The sequence below is a fragment of the Eumetopias jubatus genome, unplaced genomic scaffold, assembly GCF_037043125.1.
Source record: "Eumetopias jubatus isolate StellerSeaLion01/CBP00866 unplaced genomic scaffold, mEumJub1_p1.0 scaffold_11, whole genome shotgun sequence".
Taxonomy (NCBI): Eukaryota; Metazoa; Chordata; class Mammalia; order Carnivora; family Otariidae; genus Eumetopias; species Eumetopias jubatus.
In genome coordinates, this window is record NW_028274817.1 from 105,948,111 (window position 1) to 105,972,940 (window position 24,830).

Consider the following 24,830-nt stretch of genomic DNA (forward strand, 5'->3'; position numbering starts at 1 on the left):
CTCTGAGGTCACAGTGACATGGGAATGAAGAGGCCACTTTGGAGTGTGAAGGGGTCTAACTATGAAAGAAAAAAAAATCCTTTATCTCCAAATTAAATGAGACAAACAATAAATCTGTCTTCATACTTACTGAAGTTCTCTACACTGCGTTGGTATTCACTGAGTTTGTTCACCACGTATTTCAAAGCACCATCTAGTTCTATAATCATATTAAAAGGAACGGTAGTCTCCCCCCCCCCCCCCCGCCAACTACATTTCACAGGCCAGGGATAAGCACTTTCAACAACTGCAGCTGGGTTTGGTAAAAATATTAACTCCATAAGTCTAAGTCATATGCTTATTTTGCTACTTCTAAATATTTTCTTCATTTTAGAGGTTATTTATTGATATCCCACTGTGAAAGCTTCGGATTTGGATCATTTGCAGCCTACCTCCTCCAAGATGCCACCATGCTAACTACAGCATAGTTCTGGTTTTATCAATGAGTATTTGCATTATTTTGACTTGTGAATATTATTCATAGCTGAATCACAGACTATATTATTATGGCTACTTTGCCTTCTTTGCACAACTTTTGTTTTTCCCTGAATAACTGTGTCGCTCCTCTTCATGGTTTTCTATATGCTTATTATCAATTTATTCCCAAACTTTCCCTTCGTTTTGTAAAACTCCTCTCAATAGGGTCCATCACTTCAGGTATTTATCAGTTCCTTCACTTGGAGCCATCGCACAACTTCTGGCCTGCCCCAGTCGGATTGGCTGTTCTCCCCGCATACTCATGGCTGGACCCCTGAGGATTCCCTCCTCGTCTCTCGTGTTGGATCTCCTTTCCTGAATTACATATATTCCACTTTCTACATCTAATTCTCTTGTTTTGTGAAATCTTGTCTATTAACATTCTGATAAAGGATGCACGAGTAGTAACTATTATGAGGCTCAGGCTGTCGAAAAATACGTTTATTGGAGACTCACATTTAATTCAGAGCTTGGCATGGCACAGAACGTAGGCTTATGTTCATTTCCTCCCTGAAGTTCGAAGGCAGGACTTTTGCCTTCCAGTACTGCTACTGAAAACTCTGAGGACATTATGATTACTGATCCTTTGTAAGTAATTTGCGCTTTTCTCTTTACATACTTTTGGAATTCTCTCTTTGTCTCTGGTGTTCTGAAATGTCCTAATAATGGTCTTTGATGTGAATCTAATTTCAACCACTGACCCAAGTACTAAGCAAGCTGTTTCAAACAGGAAACTTATGCCTGAGGATTTTTTTTTTTTATTGTCTGATGTATATCCTCCCCTCCATTTTCCATTTTTTCCTTTCTGGAATGCATTTTGTTTGGATCATGGATCTCTTAGATTGGACCTAAAATTTTCTTATCACTTTGTCTCCTCATTTCCCTCACTTAAATCTTTTTGCCCTGTTTTCCTAGAGATTTCCTCACCTTTATCTTGGAATACTTTTATTAATAGATCAACAATTACTGAGCAATTGCTACATGTCAGGCGGTGTTCTAAGTGCTGGGGATACAGGAGTGGAACAAAGCAGATGAACAAATCCTTGCCCTTATGGAGCTGACGGTCTACTGCTTCTACCTTCTATTATCCTAGACAAACAAACTAGACAAGTAGAGTAAAATATACAGGCTATTAGGCAAACAATAAACAACATAAGTCATTTTTGTTATTTTCCTTCTTTTACAAGGAAGGAAATCAAAGTTAAGTGACATTGCCTAGGATCCTAAACTAAAGAATAAAGCAAGAAGAGAGACTGCCATTTTAGATCTGTTGGCCAGGAAAGGTTTCCCTGAAAAGGTGAAATTTAATTGAGTATCTTATTGAAGGGAGGGAATGAGGTTTACAGATCTCTGTGGGGATGGCATTCCAGACAGAGAAAAGAGAGTCGACACCACAAGGAAGGAATGGTCCCCCTGTCGGAGGAAGACCAAGAAGGCCTGTGTGACTGGAGTGGAATGAGCGAGCAGCCGATGAGTCAGTGATGAGATTATACAGGAAACATTCTGGAGCGGGGGTGGGGCAGGGCAGATCCTGTCCGGCCTTGTAGATCTTTCTAAAAACTTTAGCTCTTACTCTGGTTAGATGAGAAGCCATTTTCTCAGGATCACTCTGGTTGCTCTGTTGGAAAGAAACTGTAAGTCTCTCTTCTAGGTAATGGATGACTAAAAAATTTAACTCAACATTCCAGTTGAGAAAACCAGGGGTCCCTCCTGTGTTACCTCTCCTGAGCATAAAATCCCAGAATTGTATCAGGGCAGGAGAGGGGCCTTAGGGAATCTGACTGCTTCTCCATCAGAACCACACCCAAGTCTGTCTGTCTTATTGTCAACTCCACCTCCTCACCCTTCACTTTTAGAGATGTCGCCAATCCCTGAAACCTTGGGGGGTTCCGGAGGTATACATCTGTTTGTTTATTTCTCACCCTCCCTCTCCATCAAGTTACCAGTCATCCTGCTTTCCAGCTGCCAACATTTCATGGTATTCATCTTCTAGGCTCCTCTCTTTGTCCTTGCAGTTTTATCTTTATTCTCATTTTGTAGGGATCTCAGGGGGACAAATAATAAATGCATGTTGACTCTACCATTTTAAACAGAAGTTGAAATATAGCATTTATGTGCGCACACACGCACACGTGCGCGCGCACACACACACACACACACACCACCACACCACACACACACACACACACACACACACACACACACACACTACCAAAGAGCCAAAATAGAATATGTCAGTTAAGTACGAAGCCTCCGGAGCCAGCACACCTCCTTTCAAAAACAACTCTCTGTCCCTCGATTGTCTATCTGTAAGATAAAGAAAATAACAAAACTGCCCTAGACATGTTGTGATTATAATATGAATTAATACATCTAAGTTAATTTACCTGCCACATGGTGAGTGCTCAACAAATCTTCATCGTTATTAGTGAGCTCACTAAATGTGTATGCATGCCGTCTTAATGCCAACGGGGAAAAAATGCAATGTTTTCACACTAAGGTTTTGCAAAAATATTTGTTTCACATTAGAAACAATCCACTAAAATATATCCAATATCTTTGGAATTGCCTTTTCTCGATCCTATTTATTTGCTCATTTTTTGTTCTTTCCTCTGTTCCAACTTGCTAGCCCCACACCCATTCTCAGTTTTCTTCTACTGACGCATCACGTACTGGGTGAATCTGCTACTGTGGCACGAGGTAGCCTCTCCTGCTGGCTTCCTATTCCCATTTGCAGCAGGTCTCCATCACACGGTACCCAATTCATTCTTGGCACCTTCGTGCTTAGCTTCTCCTGGGTATGGATCAGAACTTCAGTGGTAAGCTTTCAGCCCCGGTGCTCTTCTTACTGCTAGCTTTGCACTGGGCTTCTCCATTTCTACCTCCCACACATACTTGTCATCAAAGGACAGGGTTTCCTTTGCACTAGCAGAGGCACAAAACGGCCTCAAAATCAGTCACAGCCTTCCTGGTCTGACAAGCATTTCAATAAATGAATTTCTATGCCTTCCTCTGTAGCAGCAAACCATTACAAATTCGATTTTATTTTCTAACTACTCATATTTCTAACCATTTATGTATGTATACATGTATGTATGTAATCATATACATGTGGGCATTTTAAAATGAAAAAAATAATACATGCAAAGTTCATCTTTAAAAATGCGTGATTTTATCTATTCTGTGTCTGACATAAGCTCTTGGCTTTGGTCTTGCATGACCAACCAGTTTAGTAATCCCTCCAATCTCTATATTTTGTTTACCCTCTTGGTGGTGGATCTATTTATACATTTTTTTCCAATTGTCTGTTTGGGCTTATTTCGACAGCTTCTAAATTGAATGCCACTGAAAATAACTTTCATCAGAAACTTCGAGACCTCTTTTTCACAGGTCAGAAGTTGAATCCTACTTAGATCAGAGCGACTTGCTAGAATGACAGGTCAGAGCCTCATTGGCTCTGCCCTAAGCAGACCCTGGTCTTTTGCTTTTGAGCTAGAAAGCACCAGCGTTACTATAAATTCCCTGAGCAAATGAAAACAGCATGGAGTGGACAGTTTTTATTCTTTTTCTCTATTTGTATTAGTTTATCCAAATAGCTAACCCCTTGGTGGGGTAGGGGATATAAAAATGCAGTGCCTTAGTGTTTGGCATTTTTGGCTTTCTTCTTTGCATATTTTGAGGAACAAATGAAACCTATATGAAATCACTCCGTAAACTTGAAAGAGGCTCTATGAACATAAAAAACTATATCTCCTCAGATATGGGGTATTTTCTTCAACTAAATTGTAGCTTGACCAATAATGTTCTTTACAGAAGCAAAGAACATCTTAAGTCTAAGCTTACCAGATTTAGAAAAGGGAAGGGGCACCTGGGTGTCTCAGTTGGTGGAGTGTCCGACTCTCGGTTTCAGCTCAGGCAGGTCATGATCTCATGGGTCGTGGGATAGAGCCCTGCGTTGGGCTGCGCACTGGTGGTGGCGGGGGTGGGGGGGGAGTCGGCTTGAAGATTCTCTCTCCCTCTGACCCTACCCCCACTCACATGCACTCTCTCTCTTTCTCAAATAAAGAAATAGATAAATCTTTAAAAAGAACTTAAAAATAAAGAAGGTAAAAGCTGTTACACGACATAAGTTAAAGGCCTTAAAAGTCTAGGCCACTGAGAAATTGTCCTTTTAGCTACATTGTTAAATATTAGAATGTGAAGCAACCTTCTTGTTCATTAAGTATGTAGCATCACTTTATCTGCTTCATGTATGAAACCTGTCCCTCCAGTTATTCCTTCGAACACATTTTGCAAACTTTTATCATTATGTACATGACATAATCATTGTATCCCTAAATTTATCATAGGATTTGTATAAAGCAGCTTTTGGAATTAACCAGGTGGAAAGAACTATTAACTGTTCTGTGTTAGAAATTTTTAAGTATGCTATTGGGGGTGTCAAACTAAAGTCCGTGGGTAAAACACAGCCTGCCATCTGTTTGTAAAAATACTTTTATTGGCACCTAGCCACACTCATTCATCCACAATTCGTCTATGGCTACTATTGCCCTCGAACAGCAAAAGTGAGTAGCTGCGGCATTAACTGTATGGCCCATGATGCTAAAAATACGAATTCTGGGGGCGCCTGGGTGGCTCAGTGAGTTAAGCGTCTGCCTTCAGCTCAGGTCATGATCTCAGGGTCCTAGGATCAAGCCCTGCACTGGGATCCCTGCTCAGCGGGGAGTCTGCTTCTCCCTCTCTCGCTCCTCCTGTTTGTGCTCCCTTTCTCTCTCTGTCAAATACATAAAAATCTTTTTTAAAAAATGTCCTTTAAAAAAAAAATAGGGCACCTGGGTGGCTCAGTTGGTTAAGCATCTGCCTTTGGCTCAGGTCATGATCCCAAGGTCCTGGAATCGAGCCCCGCGTTGGGCTCCTTTCTCAGCAGGGAGCCTGCTTCTCCCTCTTCCGCTCCCCCTGCTTGTGCTGTCAAATAAATAAATAAAATCTTAATAAATAAATAAATATAAATAAATGAATAAATAAATACAGAGTCTGTAGCCCCTCACAGAAAAAGTTTGCCGACCCTTTCTCTTCCAGCATCTCAGCACACCCACTAGAATCCTAACCCTGAAAAACCATAGTATCCTTTGGCTAAATACCAGGTAGTGCAGAATCACTGAACTCTACCTCTGAAACGTAATACACTCTATGTTAATTAACTGAATTTAAATTTTACAAAATGTTCCTAGAATCTGGGAACACGGGAAAAAAAAAGAAAGAAAGAAAACCATCGTGAAGAAACCTCTTGAATGGTATGGACTTTCTATTAGGAATGGAGTCGCTGACCGAGATAATTAATTACCTAATTGCTCAACAAGCTTTTTCTCATTCTAGTTGTCTTGAGAATACCCCTGTATTGTTTACTTCAGCTTTTTCTGTTTTTGATCTTGAAGAGAAAGGAGAAGAGAGCCTCCACAGAAAGAAAAAGTCACTGTGAAAAGAAAGTAGTTCTCTCTTAAACACAGAGACCAACTTTTGGAGGCTGATGCTCACATCACTAAGAGGAGAATGAGCTTTAATAATTGTTAATCAAAACACTATGAACAGTAAATCTGAGTTTTATAATACTATGCACATGAAAAGCGTAGCAAATATTTTCTTGACAACAGCAAGCAAAAATTTAGTAACAGTAATTTATGGCTCATAGAGAATAACCACAAAACCTAGGACCTCTAAGCAACAGTTTATTTATCTTCAGTCTTATTTATTACTGTATACATTGGTCATTTATTGTTGTGTAACAAACTTCCCCAAGACTTTGCCAGTGAAAATAGCAATAACCATCTATGGGCAGACCTCGTTTTATTGCACTTCACACACAGGGAAGGCTGTCCTAAAACGTGCCACAAGGGCATACTGATTATTTCAAACAGAAGTTCCTTAAGAAACAGCCCGTGTCAGAACACTCTAGACTCCTCTTTGTCTCCAGGAAACAGGAAATACATCTCGCATGTGAAAGGAACCCTCCCTGTACCAGGGAGAGGGGCACCAAGCCTGTGGGCTCCATTTTTGCAACAACATTTGCTCTCTTCGTGTCTCTATATCCCATTTTGTTCATTCTCACACTATTTCAAACTTTTTCACTTCTCTGTTTGTTATGGTGCTCAGTGATCAGGGATTAGGACTCACTGAAAGCTCAGATGATGGTTAGCATTTTTTAGCAATCAAGTATTTTCTAATGAAAATATGTGTTTTTAGCCATCATGTTATTGCACACTTGGACTACAGTATAGGGTAAACATAACTTTTATAGGCACCGGGAAACCAACAATTTCATTGGACTTGCTTTATTGCAGTATTTGTTTTTCTGTGGCAATCTCACACTGAACCTTCAATGTGTCCCAGGTATGCATGTATTATTGCACATAGTTCCCGTGGGTTAGGAATTCAGAAATGTCTCAGCTAGGCGGTTCTGCCTACAAGTCTCTCCTGAGGTTGGTTGCCGTCAGGCTGTCAGCTAGCGCTGCCATCACCTAAAGATTGACTGGGGCTGGAAGGATGGGCTTCTCTGGTACTTGACTTGCACGCCTGGATTTCACGAACACTCCTTCCAAGTCCTACCGGCTTCTTTACCCCTAGCCTAGTTCTAAAGCCACTCCCACGTTTTAGGGTTTTGGTAAGGCAGCACTGCACAACCAGTTATCAAAATATATATTCATTATCTACTGCTGTATAAAAAAAACTTCTAAGAGTTTAAGACACCTTATTATCTTACGGTTTCTGTGGTCCAGAAATTTGGGCACAGCTTAGCTAGGTGGTCTTTCATGAGGATGTTGGCCAGGGCTGTCATCATTAGAAGGCCTGGAAGGCCTGCTTCCAGAGTTGCTCACTCACGTGCCTGATGGTTTACGCATCCTCATGACAGGGTAGCTGGCTTCCCCAGAACTAGTGATCCAGGAGAAAGGGCAAGGTCGAAGTCAGGTGTGTCTTTTGTGATTTAGCCTGAGAAGTCACACTGGGTCATTCCTTCAGTATGGTCTTGGATAGACAGCTCAGCCTTACTCAGTGTGGCAATGAGAATCATGAAGTGCTATCTTGGAGGCTAGCCACCACATTACAGTTCCTAGTTCATTTATTCCCTGCAGCAACTTTAAAGAGTAGTTTAATATTGGTCTACTTTTCTTCATCCAATCGCAAAATCCATTAGGCCCCAAGAACAAATGTTTTCTTAAAGCTCTATTGCGAGTCAAACTTTCGCCAACCTGAACTCATCTGTCAGCAAAACATGGTCTAAAGTGATAAGAGGCTAAGCACTTAGCCTACTTAGTGCCAATATTCCTCTATTTTACTGCATAAGTGCACCTGATCACATGGTATGATCCCAGACTTTCCTGGAGTGTTGTGTAATATAAAATATCTGAACCAAATTGTTTTTCTAAATCCTAAAAATTATGAAGTCCAAAAAAATTCCTGGCTCCAATGATTTGGGATAAAGTTTAACTCACTTGCAAGAAATGCCCATCTGTTTTGCTTCACCAGTCTACAGCAACTCCTCTGATGCCGGACGCCATGTATAACTTGTTTTAATTCTCCGAAAGCCATCAACACACAAATGCAGGGAAAATGCCCAAGAAACAACTCATCTCTTAATTGGGGGCTAAAAAAAAAAACTATACGAAGGAAATGAGAACCAACACCCCCCCACTGGCCACTCTCTTCTCCCGTCACCATTGTCTGGAGTCCTCACAGTCCTTTCTGTGATTTCCTCTTCTCTCTTTCTCTTCCACAACCTGGTTTCTTCATGCTTACCTGACATTCTTGCTGGACATTTCCAAGATACAATAATTACCCCCCCCAAAAAAAAAACTGTAACAAAACGAAGCGTCTGTAGCTTCCAGTAACTAGCACATGTGTAGATACTGGACTATATAGCTGAGCCCATAGCAGAGGCTACTCCATGTTCCCTGGGTCCACCTCTGACTCGAGCCAGAGCTGCGGCAGACTACTCATATCATAATGATATGAATCATTCTCACTTAAACCACCCAAGCTCCCCTGTTTCCCTGCCTGAGGGCTTACCCAGCGATGGAGCCTGGGCAGCCTGGAAGCACCAAGACTTTAACATCTTCAACCAAGAGAACTTGGTGGGTGAACATCCATCTTCCCAAACTCTCAGCAGAACAATCTCAGGGGCCTAAAACCATGAAGGTTTCTTTCTCACATACTCCACCTCTGCTGCAGGTCCAGGCGACTCCTCAGGTTAGCTGACCCCACGAGGTGCCTCTCATCACCAGTGCGGGGGCTGCAAAAAAGAGCCCTACACTGACAAGCAGCTCGTCAGTGCGTCCACGAAGTGACGGGCATCACTGCTGCTCACATTTAATTAGCCAAAACATGTCATGCGGCCACACCTTTCCTCAAGGGAACAGGGAAATAAGCCCGGCAGGCTGCCCATCAGAGAGGAGAACTCGATGTTGCTGAGCAGGAGCAATGCCAGTCACACATTCTGTGTGCCTCCCTTTGCAACTTCCTTTTTCCTCAATGTTCTGCTGAGATTTGTCTGTGTTAATCCACGGAGGTTTATTTAGTCTTTATTGATGCCTAGTATTCCATTGCATGACTATATCATAATGTTTCTTGTCCTACTGACGGTTTTGTAGGTTCTTTCCAATTTTTTGTTAAAACAAACAATACGGCTGAGAAACTGAATAAAGGACATTGTATTTAAAATAGAGGTAAGAGATGAGAAGGGAGAGCTCTCACACCCTACCACTCCTCATGTATGACAGATCCCAGCAGGAAGAATCCTCCTTTACTGTTCCAGTAGGAAGAATTTCTCCTTGTCCAGCAACAAGCTCAACCAACAAGAAAACTCAACTCAGCCAACAACAACAACAAAAAGAAAACATTTCCACCCTGAATTTTTGCTTTCCTCCAATGGACTTTCTATCCAAAGCAGCCCCTCCCAACTTGTTTTTGTTCTTTATCACGTTCCTCTACTTTGATCTCCAGACTTGCCTACGGTTTCCTATAGTTTCCTATGGCTCCCACATCCCAAAGTGCAATTCCTGTGCTCTTTCTAAATAAAACTACTTTGCTGGTAAAATAACTGGCTGTTTTGCTTTTAAGGATATTTTATAAATACTTGACAAGTATTTCTTTAGACTGCTGTTCTAATTTAAGTGCTATTTTATGAGGAGGTCCAAGCTGAGGTGGAGGGGAGGGGTCAGGAGAAGCCTGAATGACTTGGCGCACAGGCCTAGCATGTAAACTTCAGAGATGTAGAATAATCAAAGCCAACACTACATACACTGTCAATTCATGACTGTTCTGAAGAAATTAAGTAGGTATTATTTGCAGAGCACTTTTCTCTCTCCATTGAACAGAACAAAAAGCCAAGGCTTTTGACAATTCATCATCCGGCTAACAGATGCCAAAATCAGATATTCTAGTAATTTTCTGCATCCTATTCGAACTCTTGAACATCATAAGAACAAATGCAATTTAATATTACTAATAGAAGACACACCTTTGAAGCATTCTGCAAATGTCAAGGTGAGTGAAGTGTTTGACAAGACAAAGAAGATGAATCAACTACAGTGCTTTCCACTTTCGAGTGAAGAACCCAGTGATAATGCCATAAAATATTTGCCTAGAACAAAATGTGCTAGGGGAAAAACTGATGCGCTGGAAGGAGGGGAAAAAAATTCCTCTCTAAAAGTCGAGGACAGGGACAAAATAATAATAAAAATTCAATTGAGTGAGACTAACTTCGGAACAACTACAGAACAGGAAGGGCAGCAACATAATTGCTTATGTAGAGCTGGTCGGAATTGAAGAACTGTGAGATTTTTCATAGTGCTTTCCTCTCAAGGTGAGCAGACAGCTTTGTCTCCAAGTCATTTTTACCAAATGGCACCTCCTGCTTTGTCTTTCACTTTCTCTTTATGTTTGTCCGAGCTATCATTTCTTACATCTCTTTCAGTATCATGGGTAACACATAAAGTTTCTTTTACGCACTGCTAAAAACTCACTCTTTAACACATGGAAGAAATGCCAATTATCTCCAACTGCCTAAAATTCTCTAAGAGTTTAATGGAAGAAATCATTTGTTTTTCTCAATCACTGTTAATAAATGATCAGATGGCCACTGGAAGCCATGCAAGTGTTTATTATTTTCATAAGCTCTCCTGGAGTGAAGTAGAAAGATAATTTGTCTAAATGTGGGTTTACAGATACCCTGGGCATTTAACATCTCGCTAGGAAGAAAAAAAAAAAAAGCCTGTAACCCATTACTTTCAAGAAGTAGTGTTTGTCATCACCATTTAACAAGCAGAAAAACACAGGCAGATTAAAAAAAAATAAATAAATAAACCGAATTTTTGGACCACTGCTGACAGAGCCTTTCCCAACATTTGCAGGACTGGGGCAACAGTACACACGGAGGCCTACTTATCATATGTCTTTTAACAACCTGGAAGCCCAGGTTTGAATTTAGAAATCTGCGAGTCCTTGAGTAAGAATGAGGTCATATGGGAAAGCCTGTGGCCTACCCTCTTCTCTTCTTTCCTCTGACTTTATTCCATTCCCCATAGCCACTGTGCACACCTGTGCAGACACCCTAGCCTGCACACCTTGGGTCTGTCCCAAACCCCCCCAGTTATTCTTTTTGCTACTCCTAGGGCCTATGTGCACATGCTGGTGTCATCATCTGCCCTGGAGAGGGTGGACTTGGGGAAGATAACCATGCAGGCCCTCAGTATGGCATGAGGCCCTTTAAACAGGCACCCTGGGGTCCTGCACCACTGGAGCATGGTATACAAGAGGGAGGGAAGGTTCTGAGTGAACACGTCCCCTTAGGCCCACAGATGCCTCTCCCTAGGAGACATGGCACAGCCATAGGAGGGCCTGAGTGGAACCCTCAGAATTGTGGGGCCCAGTTCAGGGGCCCCTTTCAAGCAGGCCTAAATATTTACCGATTAATGAAACATTTTTTTAAAGATTTATTTATTTGAGAGAGAGAGAGTGTGTGCATGCATGAGCAAGTGGGAGGAGGGGGAAGGAAAGGGAGAGAAGCAGATTCCCCTCTGAGTGCAGAGCCCAATGTGGGGCCCAATCTCATGACTCAGAGATCATGACTTAAGCCAAAATCAAGAGTTGGATGGACGCTCAACCGACTGAGCCACCCAGACGTCCCTGAAATATTTCTTTTCAGGAACTGGCTGTCAAGCAAGGGCTACATACATATACAAAATCAAAATCAGAGCTCCATTCAGAATGACAGTCCCAGCCTGCCTGAGACTGCAAAATGAGAGCAGGTGATCTAAGATTTCTAAAGAATGGTACCTGGAGAGAGAGAGATTGTGTGAAAAGAATGCTCTCGTGGCTGAAGAAAAAAAATAGAATGAGGGTAGGAGGACTCATCTCTCACATCAGAGTTGTCTTTTCATTATAGCACTTCTCCTTCTCATTAATTCACCTCATTCATAATGAGGTCTTAAAAGACCTGCTGTGCTGTGGCACTTGGACAATGACAAGAAGGGGACAAAGAGAATGTCAATGTACCAGTTCCCATCTTCAGCCCTCTGGGAACCTGCCTGAGAAAAGCAGACACTTACATGCAAGAGCAACAGAAGAGAGTGAGGCAGTTTGTGCTCAAGCATTAAAAGAGAGCACACGAGTCCAGTAAAGGTAGCCAGAACCAGGGTCAAGTGGTCAGGAAGAGGCTGCTTCAATTCCGGTGCCGTCTGGTCAGAGTTACTAAGATTTTATTGTTGCTTGAAAAAAAAAAAAAATCTTTGTTTCTCAAGAGCAATTTCTCTATGTTCACTTCCTAGTTCTACTTCAAGTCATTTCTATTAAAATAAAAATAAATCACATTGATAATCTAACCAGGTAAGGATAGGAGTGAATGTCAGAAACTCAGGGTCTGCCTCTAATCGTGCTCAACTCCCTCAAATGGTAATTCAGACACACACCAAGTGAAATAATAGCCACATACACTGACCATCTCCTCAAAAGGTTTACATTAGTAAAATGAGGAATAGTGATATGTACTTAATATGTTGTCTTTGAATACTGAACAATCACAATAGTTATGAGTAAGAACTGATGACATGAGGTTCAGATTAAGTGCTGCTTACTGCAGAATACAAAAGGTCTCTTCTTTATGTAAATCACCTAAACTCACTAATAAAAGGCTCTGTATTAGACATGAAGTTTAAGAGGTCTTTGAGAATGAGAAAAGTGAGAGAAAGTTTTGATAGAAGTGACTCCAGACTCCGATTACCACGGAAGATGGCACTGTAGGTGGTAAAACTGAAAATTGAAGGCTTCAGATTAGGTAATTTTAGGTGAAAACACACTCCTATGTGTCTCCTCTATTGTCAATACTCCAAACTACTTCACTTCTGACAACAGATGTGTGGGTTTCTCCATAAATCAAGCAATTCCTCCACACCAGCTGCCATGTCCTACAATTTAACTCAATTCCAACACCATCTCCCTGGAGAGAGCCTCAAATCCCGCAAGTGTTCAGTCCTAGAAGAATGTCCCCACACCCTCCCCTTCATTTCAGACGCCAATCCCAAATCCAGGTGCTTCTGTGCCAAATGACATCTGTGCTTCTGACCAGCCAGCTATAAATCAGAGGTAACCATGACACCCTCCTCGGATGAATTTGCCAGAGCAGCTCAGAGAATTCAGGAAATCCGTCCATGTACTGGCTTACCAGTTTTTATTACAAAAGATCTGAACAAAAAGCCAGCTGAAGAGATACATAGGGTCCCAAGCACAGGAGCTTCTGTCCCCAGGGAAAGTGGGGTCTACCACCCTCCCAACATATAAACACATTCTCATTCACCAACCTGGAAGCTCTTCAAACCATGTCCATTTGGGTTCTTACAGAGGTTTTAGTATATACACATGACTGATTAAATCATTTGCCATTGATGATCGATTCAACTTTCAAACCCTCTGGCGGCGGGGGGGGGGGGGGGGGGTGGCGTCAGGCAGGGGAACTAAAAGTTCCAATCCTCTCATCGCGCGTGCCTGGGTCTCCTGGCAACCATCCTCCCATGCTTAGGGGCTTTCCAAAAGTCACATCATTAACATAAATTCAGGTAAGGTTCAAAGAGGCTTGTAATGAATAAGAAGGCCCTCTTTTCACCTTTATTACCCTGGGGCTATTTCAGGAACTGGAACTTTCTGAGGACAAAAGATCAAATATTTTAACAAAAGATTCTCCCATTGCTCTTATGGTTTAGGAAACTACAAGAGAACAGAAATGAAGATCAAAGAAAAATTGCTTATCATAAATCACAGTATCATAGGGACCAGCTGATTGATCAAGGATAGAGTCCAAAGAGAAAATGACCCGACTTTTGTCTTAACACAAAGTAAAATGGGGACTAAGAACAATGTGCAAACGGCCAAGCAATACCTACACCAGATACATCAAGATCAGTGCTCTTTGGGCACAAATCAGAGAAAGGATCAGGAGCAGATGTGCTCCTCCTCCCATTGTTCATTCATCTTAGGGAAGCTCATAGAAGTCTAACAGGGCTAGATGTCAAAGCTGAGCCTGATTAGGGAAGCCCCAGCCTCTGCCTAAGGGTAATCAAAAGCCAGAATATAATAATACTATGATTTACCAAACCTTGCCTCCAACTCTATCTCTGTCAGCTCAGCATTAATAACTGGAAGAAGTACCAGGATCTTCAAGAGCTAGGTTAAGTGTTGAGATCTAAGCCTGTGGTTCCAGCTAAATGACAACAGTAGCAGTATTCAGTCCCTCGAGCATCACAGTCATGGAAGCAATTATCATTCTCCTTGCATGGGTGGGAACGAGGGACAGGAGGCATCTACGCCAACCTTGCAGCTGACCTGCACTGACAGTCATGTGCAGATTGTAACTAATCTCCATAGAGGTTTATAGACCATCTTTTCTGGGAGGCCAATTTACAAGGCATAAGTCTTGGAAAAAATAACCCTTACCTTAAGGAAGGTTACCAAGGCAAAAATCAATCTAGGAACAAGATTTGGAGTTCATCTTAAGAAAAACAAATGAAAAATATATCTGGGTAGAGTGAAAAACAGAAGACCACTCTAGTAGATTTAATCAGTGATGCTTATTCTTCACCCCCTCCTGGTATCCACACCTTTTGCCAGGTGACTTTGCAGTTCCTCCCATGAGGAGGTAGAGAATATTCTGCTGCCACTTGATTCTTGGTTCAGGCATTTGATTTGTTTTGACATTAGGATGTTTGCCGAGGTGACACAAGCAGACACTTGGGAAAGTACTTGGGAAGTAGGTTTGCTCCTGAACGTTTTGCATTGCCAAGAGAAAGATGCTGCGGCGGAAAATTTTTCCATCTTCCCTTCCACATTACACTGAAATGAGACAGATTAAAAGGAGAAAAACAAATTTAATTATGTACATATGGGACCCCATAAAGACAGGAGACTTCCCTGTAGTAGGGCAATTGAGGCTTATATACCATCCTGAGCTAAGGAAAGAACAGAGGTCTAGGAAGATAGTTGAAAGGAAGATGACAAGAACAAATGTTTGATACACCATTGTTGGTCACGCCATGCAGATAAGTCTTTCTGAAACAGCATATTCTGGGTGGCCTGCCCTGAACCCCTCAAGAACATGGAGAGCTACTCCACTGGCCCAAGGAAGAGAACTACAGACATGTGGATCAGAGCACCATCAGCCAAATGCAGTCCGGATCGGCCAAGTCCCAGCCGTGGCCACAGACACGAGTGAACCCTGAAGAGACCAGCAGAACCGCTCAGCTGATCTCGGCCCAGATCAGCCAACCTGTGATCTGAACCACAGACTCAAAGGAAATAATACATGAGTTTTGTTTTAAGCACTAAGTTCTGGAGTGACAGTAATAACTAAGTAATACAATGTTCAAAACTATCTTGAGGAAGTATTTTCAGTTTGAGAATAATAAAACAGATATAAGCAAGGACACTGAAGGGCTAAAGGAAAGTTCTTTAGCAATGACATCAACACATACAAACAAAGGCTATCCCAAAAGCAATTAGAGCATCTGAAATGCCCAAAATACATAGGCACTACTAATTAGGGGAAAATGAGTTAACACTCAAAAGCCTACCCATGGTCATATGTACCTTTATGTTAATAACATGCCAAGAAAGCCGCTGTAATTTTTAAAGTATTTTTTAAACTAACAAGGTTCTATACTTTTTTTTGTAAAATATTATTTCCTTATCTTTCATTCAGATGTATAATCATGATAATAGTATTAAGATCATTTATAAGCTAAAGAAAGCAGAAGGCCAAATATGCCCCTATTTCTGTATCTCCAATTTCCATAAAATTCATGTCAGAATTCCATCAAGTTGATAGCACATTATATACAGTAATTGCTGAACATTTTCATAAGGCAAAAGACACAGAATCTAATCAAAGAACCCACTTTGCCACAAAATTGGTTTCTTAATCAGGACACCATCATCTCAAAAATTCAACAATTTGGGGGCGCCTGGGTGGCTCACTTGGTTAAGTGTCTGCCTTTGGCTCAGGTCATGACCTTGGGCCCTGGGATCAAGCTCTGCATCGGGCTCCCTGCTCCGCGGGAAGTCTGCTTCTCCCTCCGCTTCTGTGCACCCCCCACACACACTCATGCTCTCTCTCTCAAATAAATAAAATCTTTAAAAAAAAAAAAGAATTCAATAATTTGTAGGTCCAGTACACACCTTTAAAGGTTCTTCCTTTGTTTATCAATGCAACTCTCTACTCTTTCTGGTGATGGGTTCAGGACCGGCTGCCCTAGAATGTGCCACTTTGATATATGGATTATTTTGAGCTGAAGACAATGAAGGACCACCAGACTCAGGAAGACCTTTTTACCTCTCCCTTAATTGCTTAAAGGAATTTAGATAGGGGGCCTGTACCAGGAAGAGAGCTATTACCACAGATAATTTTTTCTATCAGAAAGACTTACCTGCATAGCATGGCAAACATTTGTTTGATAAATATTTGCTCTTCCTCTTCCTGTGATTTGTCTTCTTCCTATTTTAAGTCACAAACCCCTATCCCCTTCTCCTTAGCTCATTATGGTATATAAGTCTCAACTGCCTGGCTATTGGGGAGCCTCCTATCTTTGTGGTTCCTGTTCTTATGAAACTAGTTTTGGTTTTTTTTCCCCCTGTTCATCTGCTTTATGTCAATTTAACTATTGGACCGAAGACCCTGGAAGGAAAGGAGGAGAAAATTTTTCTCTCTTACACTGAACTAAGCCTCTATTTTTACTACTTCTATTCCCACTGTAGGGACCAAGGGCAGGCCATCCCAAGACGGGCCACTTCAGCATGTACATTAGAGTTAAAACCCAAACAAAACCCAGCAGATTTAAGAAAAGCTCTTTACCACCCCTCAACTACCGGTTTATACCAGGAAGATAGCATGCATGCGTTCATTCATTTATTTATTTGACACAGAGAGAGAGAGAGAGAGAGAGAGAGAGAGAAAACATGTGCGTACCAACAGGGGGAAGAGCAGAGGGGGAGGGACAAGCAGACTCTGCACTGAGCAAGGAGCCTGAGGCAGGGCTCAATCCCAGGACCTTGAAAAGGAAGCTAGCTATTAAAATAGATTCCTCTCTGTTACGCCTGGGTGGGTCAGTCAGTTGAGTGTCTGACTCTTGGTTTCTGCTCAGGTCATGATCTCAGGGTCCTGGGATCGAGCCCAGGGTGGAGCCCACGTGGGGCTCCAACCTCAGTGGGGAGTCTGCTTCTCCCTCTCCCTCTACCCCTCCCCCTACTCATGCTCTCACTCTCTTAAATAAAATCTTAAAAAAATAAAGATTCCTCTTTTACCTTATCTACATAACAGGGCAACCTTTGTTTTCCAACCATCTCCTCTCACCTTCTTGCTAAAGATCTTTCTCCCCTCTGTATCCTCAGACCCCTACCCCTCTCCTGAGCTCATGTAAGCCTCATGTGACCTCACCGTCTTTGGAACTTCATGACTCTGTCGATTCCCCATACATATACAACTAAATTTGATGTTCTCCTGTTAATCTGTCCGTTTGATTCTTAGTCCACCTAGAAGAACCTTGAAGGGAAGAAGAAAATTCTCCCTCCCTAACACCACCATGGGATTAGAAGACTCCAGGCAGGTATTTGGAATCCAAACACAACAAGTCAGATGCATCTAAGTGAGCTCCGTATTAGAAATGGAAACTAGGAAATCATGACTGTCATCATATTAGAAACGGAAACTATGAAATCAAGACTGTCATCATCAAAGAGCAGAGAGTACACTGGTATCATTCAGACAGGTGAGTATTCATGGGGTAGAATCAATGGGGTGGCGACGGTGGGGGGGAGGCAGCAGGGGAGAGGGGCATTTCTAAGTCATGTAGCAGCCGAGAGGAAAAGGTAACTTTATGTTACAGTCATTAGGAAAGGCTCCAAAGGGGAAATGGTACACATTTTAGGCTTTAGGTAGAGAGAAAGTCTGCCCTGGCAAAGGAAGACAGTGATGCAGAAATCAACAACAACAAGAAAACCTAACAAAGATAAATCTGACTAAATGGGGATTAATCAAAATTCTTATACTACTATAATGATACCTCTTAGACCGTCAACAAACATTAATTGAAATCCAGTCACACATCTGAAAAGAAATGCCCTTTGCGTGATTTATAGTTTATTTTAGAAGTCCAAGGACTGCTTCCTATTATGAAACACGTATTGTCCCTGTGACTCAAAAGTGAGGAACAAAAATATTTTTAAGATGAACAAGTGACAAACCAAGAGGTACGTGACTTTCCCAAGGTCATCTAACTTCAATCCTCCCTGTTACTTTTCTCCTAGTACCTCTCTCTGCCAAAACTTGGATTCCAAAAAAACCAGGATCACACTTATTTTCTGCCTTCAAGAAGTAGAATCCAGTAAATGAACAGGGTATACCAACTAACAAAAACCACGAATACCATCTGCAAATAAGCTGACCCTCATACAGGTATTAGACTTCATTAGGCACCAAATAACCTGAAATTCGCTTTCCACATCTGAAAAAAAAATCAGCAAAATCTAAAACTTTCTAGTTACAACTCTGAGCCAGTGGATTTTCCCTTCTCCCTTCCTTCTCATTTGTAAAATGTCTAAGACTTCGATATTTAGATCCTCTTTAAATATTTCTGCATTTTGAGTATATTATTTACTGAAAGGCTATGGTTGTCAAGTAAATAAGAGATAGGCCATAAAGCAAATTTCCCAGCCTCTTCTCGTGGCTGCAGGGTCAGGATCAGGGACAGGGAAGCAGAGAGGCTTGGAGAGCACTGGGGCAAGGGGGCAGAAGTATACCAGACAATCTGGGATGCTATGTACCAGAATGTCTCCTCCCTATATGAAAATCCCACTTTACAAACTTCTAAAAGCCAAAGCTTTCAGGCGAATATTGCTTCAGGGCCCATCATTCTGCCAGAGGTGGCAATACCTTCATCTGTCACTGTCAAGCAAGTAAATTTCTTTAAGGTCCGCTTATTGTTGTTCTGTTCTGCTGTCTCTGGACACACCAGCTTGCTAATATAACTAGTGTGCTGGAGATCAACTTCAGGGACATCAAACAGAGCTCATTACTCTGTACTGCCTGCTGCATTAACTGTCCTAGCAAGAGTGATGTGGCTCGGGTAAAACTATTTGAGAGGGCGCAGTCTGTCCATATGTTTCTGTAGCCTTTGCTGTGATGCTTCAGGAGAGGGCACTGACGAGCAGGTATCTGTTTCTCAGACACTGAGCGTTGAATTTGAAAGACTAATTCATAATATATGAACTGCTTGATCCTTCTTCCTATTAGAGGACCCAGATCAATCTCAGTGCACAGAGAAAACTGAAGTATGAGCAGGAAGGATTTCTCTCCAGAAGTATCCATAGAGATTTCCCTCATGCTGGGGTCCAAGGGCCTCTGCAGAAATTCCTGCTTGAGGTTTGCAGGGTTCTTCACCTGCATCTAATTTAAACGACTCTGGATTAGCTAAGAAACAAGTGTAGTGTCAGGGAGCAAAACCTGTCACCCCAAAATACGTCTCTTTGGCAGAAGTATTATTTTAGGCTGATTATTTGTTTTGTTTTTTGTTTTAAAGATTTTATTTATTTGACAAAGAGAGGGAACACAAGCAGGGGGAGGGGGAGAAGCAGGCTTCCCGCCAAGCAGGGAGTCCGATGCGGTGCTCGATCCCAGAACCCTGGGATCATGACCTGAGCCGCAGGCAGATGCTTAACAACTGAGCCACCCAGGCGCCCCTAGGCTGATTATTTGTAATAAACAGCAGACACCAACGAAGTTCTGAAAACCAAGTTGAAGGGACCCTTTTGTAAGACACCTTTATCTTTATAAGGGAAATCTCCATTTCTCAGTGGGTCTCCCTGTCTGTACCAGGAAGGAAAAGAGGACCAAATCTCCACAAACTTATCACTGGGAAGGTAAAGCCTTACATCTGCCTAACAGGCTTACCCTTGTTTGCCGTGTTTTTTTCTGGCAGCTTCCCATAACTGACTCCCCACCTCTACACCTCTAACATCTTTAGCTAAAGATGGTCTTCAAGGTGGTGGCTTGGGCCACTTGCAAGACTTACTGAGTTTTTCTGAGTCTCTCCCATGTATGTAAGAGGTATACCTGCTATTAAACTTCTATTTGTTTTTTTCCTGTTGATCTGTCTTATGTCAATTTAATTATAAGACCAGCCAAAGAACCTAGAAGGGAGGAAGGAAAACTTATCCAGCCCTGGAGAAGCAAAAACCTTAAGGCTCTGAAGGGGTTCTGGACAGGCTCCCCCAGAATGTGCCACTTTGGCATGTGGATTATTTTGATTTGAAGGCACTTGAGAGCCTGCGGGCTCAAGAGCAACTTTTGTCCCTCCCTTAACCACACAGAAGAATCTAAATTGGGGATCTTTCCCAGAATAAGGTTATTAGCAGAGGTAAGTTTTACCTGAGTGAACCATGTATATGTCAGGGCAAACATCTAATCACCAAACTTTTGCTCTTCTTATGGCCCCGTGAAGTGCATCCTTTCCTCTGAAGTCCCAGACCCCTAACCCCTTTATCCTTAGTTCAGAATGACACAGAGACCTCATTTTGCCTGACTCTGGAATTTCCATGTCTATGTGGATTCCCTGTACATATGGCTACTGAATTTGATTTTCTCTTGTTAATGGGTCTCAGGTCAATTTGATTCTTAGTTCAGCTGGAAGTACCTCCGAGGAGACATGAATTCTTGCTCCCCGACAGCACCAAGCTCTTCCTCTCATGCCTATTTTTCCTGGTGATGTTCAATTCTCCAGCTCTTGTTTCAATTTGAGAGTTTTCACCATAAAACAGAGGCCAGACAAGATTTTTGTGTCATTTCCCGAAAGGCGATGGGTAAAATAATACTTAACTCTGACACATGATGTAAGAGGGTGCAGTTAAAGGTTGACAGAAGCCAATATTTACAATGTTATTCAGAAATGATAGGACAGTTCATTATAAAACCTTCCAAAACCTTTATAATAACTCTCTTCCAAGGGTTCTTGCTACAGGATCAGCTTACATTTGGAAACTACCTTACAACAAAGACTTGGATGATGGCAGCAAAATATTCAAAACTTCCCCTGTATCCAATAGAAAACCAGAGCCCCACAAGGGAGCCACTTTGGCCAAGTTACCATGGGTCTTAACACTTAAGCTAAATGTACTTTCAACCTCCTGCAGAAATGGTAGTCCTAAAGTCAGGCAGGAATTTCCTGGTCAGCACAGTAATCCTGGTCAGTGAAGTAATCGGGCACATGGGCCCTCTCCACACCCCCTCAACAAAAGAAAGATGAGGAAATCTGCATGATAAGACCCTCTGCTTTTTCCCTAAGGGAAAGCGATCTTGCCTGAAGTAATCCTTTTATTTTGCTAATAACTTCTTGCCCTCCCCTCCTTCCTATAAATATCTTCCATTTTGAAAAAAAGAAAAAAAAAGAGAGATGCTTTCTGCACCCCATAAAGTCCTCTCAAGTTCCCATACAATCAGTTGTCACCCCACCCCCTCTCAAAAGTAACCAGTGTTTTGATTTTTACCACCGTGAATTAATTTTGCCTATTCTATAACTTCATATGAATAGAATCACATAGTACACCCTTTTTGTCTGGGTTCCCTCACTTACTTAACATAATGTTTTCAAGGCCCATCTATCATATAGCATATATTAGCTTTGTTTCCTTTTATTTCTGAGTGGTAATCCCTTGTATGAATATAGCTTCAATTTTAAAAAGTCATTACTCTATCGTTGGACTTCTCAGTTGTTTTCAGTTTGGGGTTATAAATAAGGGTTGTGAGGGAGAAAATTACTCTCCACTCTTCTGTGTTCTTGGTTTATACCCCCGTGTAATAATAATAATAAAAAAAAGAAACAAAACAGATTAATGGGTGAAAAATGAAGTTTAATAACATGTCTGCCTCCCGTATACATGGGAGAGACACAGGAAAAATTAGTAACTTCCTGCAATAGCCCAGACCACCTCCTTAAATACCATCTCCAGCTAAAGACAAAAGAAGATGCTGGGGGAGGGGAGCCAGTTATGGGGGGGGAGGTCTTGGAAAGCACAATCAACAGGATAAAGTTACTATGCAGATTTAAATTGCTGCCTTCTCCAGATATTTGATCATCTTCCTCTTCCCAGCAGAGAGAGAGAGAGAGAGAGAGAGAGACCTTACAAATGGAGATTTCCCTTATAAATGTAAATGTTTCCTACAAAAGAATAACTTCTACCTCCTTTTCAGAGCTTTGCCTGTATCTGCTGTTTTTTAAATAATCCTTATGCCAAACAGGCCTATCTTCGGGTGGTATGTTTTACTCCCCTTCGGGTGCTATGAACGTTCTTGGGCAAATCTTTTCCTATGGACATACACTTTCATTTTCCTTGGATAAATACCCAGGAGTTGAAGTGCTATGGCAAATAAATGTGTATGTGTTCAACTTTATAAGAAACTGAACAGCTTTCTAAAGTGGGCTGTAGTGTTTTTACAGTTTCGCCAGCAATCTCTGGAGTTCCTGTTGCTCCACAACTTTACCAACACTTTGTATTGTCAGCCTTTAATTTTAGTTATTTCTAATGAGTGTGCAGTATAGGTATCAGTATTTTTTAAAGCTTCCCAGGTGTTTTCGATGTGTAGCCAACGTTGAGAACCCGAGCATGTCTAGGTCTAAACTATTATAAGTGTCCAAAGAGAATGGGTTAACTTATGAGCTAATAAGCACTCCTTCACTAGAAGGAAACAGCAGGTACACAAATGGTATACAGGCAGTGCTTCTTTATCTTTAATATCTATGTAAATTCCCAAGCTCCCACATGATGTCAATGCTGATGGTCTAGAAACCACACTTCTAGGGCACCTGGGTGGCTCAGTCGTTAAATGTCTGCCTTTAGCTCAGGTCATGGTCCCAGGGTCCTGGGATCAAGTCCCACATTGGGCTCCCTGCTCGGCGGGAAGCCTGCTTCTCCCTCTCCCACTCCCTCTGCTTGTGTTCCCTCTCTCACTATGTCTCTCTCTGTCAAATAAATAAACAAAATCTTAAAAACACACACACACACACACTTCTAGTAGAGTAAGGGTACAGAGGCAATTTCTTCATTAGGTAAGAAACTGGAATGACACTGAGTCCTTCTTAAGCTATGATTCCAAATTTCAATGACAGTCACACCCTCCCATCCTGATACTTCCCATGGGCTGCAATCTCTCTTAGAAGATTTCTATTTATATGCCTAGACATTATATCAATGCCACAACCATAAAGTTATATCCCCAAATGGCTGCCTATTCAAATCTGTTTACACTTAACATTAACCTTGAAACCATGCTCATTAGAGCTCTCATTTTACTTATCACAGAGATATCTGTGAAGAGAATTTCTCCTTTCTCCCCCATAACTAGTCATTACCAAGATTTTTCAAGTCTCTTTTCATTTAATATAACCCACATTTACTGCACACTCACCGATCTGTGAAAAGTACAAGAGGATCCAAGGGCTGGGAAATTCCAAGGACAGGGCCCCATGCTTTGGAGAGGGAGCAGATGCAAACAACTATGTAATATAAGAAAGAGACGTCAAAAGACCTTCCTATATGGTTGGTCTAGTCTTCAACTGCTCCCCAGTGCAAGCCAGGCTGGTGTGTCCACCACTCCAAGAGCCTCTTTATGAGGAGAGAACGTTACCATATTTGCACAGTCTAACTACATGGAAAATGTTTGGGCTTGCCTTTCCCGAGAAGCACTTTCATCCTTTTTTTCTCTGCTCAAAAGGTATTTTCTAAAGTATTTTTCCATCCTAATGCTAACCACTTCCGATGTAAATCCTTCCACCTAACTGTCAGGCTTCTGCATCATCTGTTACCAGCCTGCAGGTAACACAAAACTTTTTGCTCCAGACCTAATTAAACTTTACCCATTCAGCAAGGCTTTCCCTGACCATTAACAACCCTTCTACCCCCACCCTTGTGATCCCTCCTTCTTCTGGACTCCTTGAGGGCCATCAGGTAAATATAAAGAGTAATGTCTTAATCCATTTAGGCAGCTATAACAAAATTCCACAGACTGGGTAGCTGATAGGCAACAGAAATTTATTTCTCACAGTTCTTGGGACTACAAGCCTGAGATCAGGGTATCAGCATGTTAGGGTGAGGGCCTGCTTCCGGGTTGCAGACTTGTGGTTGTGCCCTCACATGGTGGAAGGTGGTAAGGGAGCTTGCTGGGGCCTCTTTTAGAAGGGCATTAATGTTACCTTGGGAGTTAGGTTTCAACACGTGAATTCTGGCAGATATATTCAGACCATAGCAAGTAATTTAGTGTTTAATTATCTAATGATCCCCTTATTTTTATTGTCACAGGTGCTCATCTTTCTTACATTATCAAAAAGATATATGCAGATAGGGTCCCTATCCCAATTCATATTCCACAAAGCACCTTGTTACTATTTACTGAGTAAGAGTGGAGACCAAGCAAAAATGAACTATTGGGACTTCATCAAGATAAAAAGCTTTTGCACAGCAAAGGAAACAATCAACAAAACCAAAAGACAACTGACAGAATGGGAGAAGATATTTGCAAATGACATATCAGATAAAGGGCTAGTATCCAAAATCTATAAAGAACGTATCAAACTCTACACCCAAAGAGGAAATAATCCAGTCAAGAAATGGGCAGAAGACATGAACAGACATTTCTGCAAAGAAGACATCCAAATGGCCAACAGACACATGAAAAAGTGCTCAACATCGCTCGGCATCAGAGAGATCCAAATCAAAACCTCAATGAGATACCA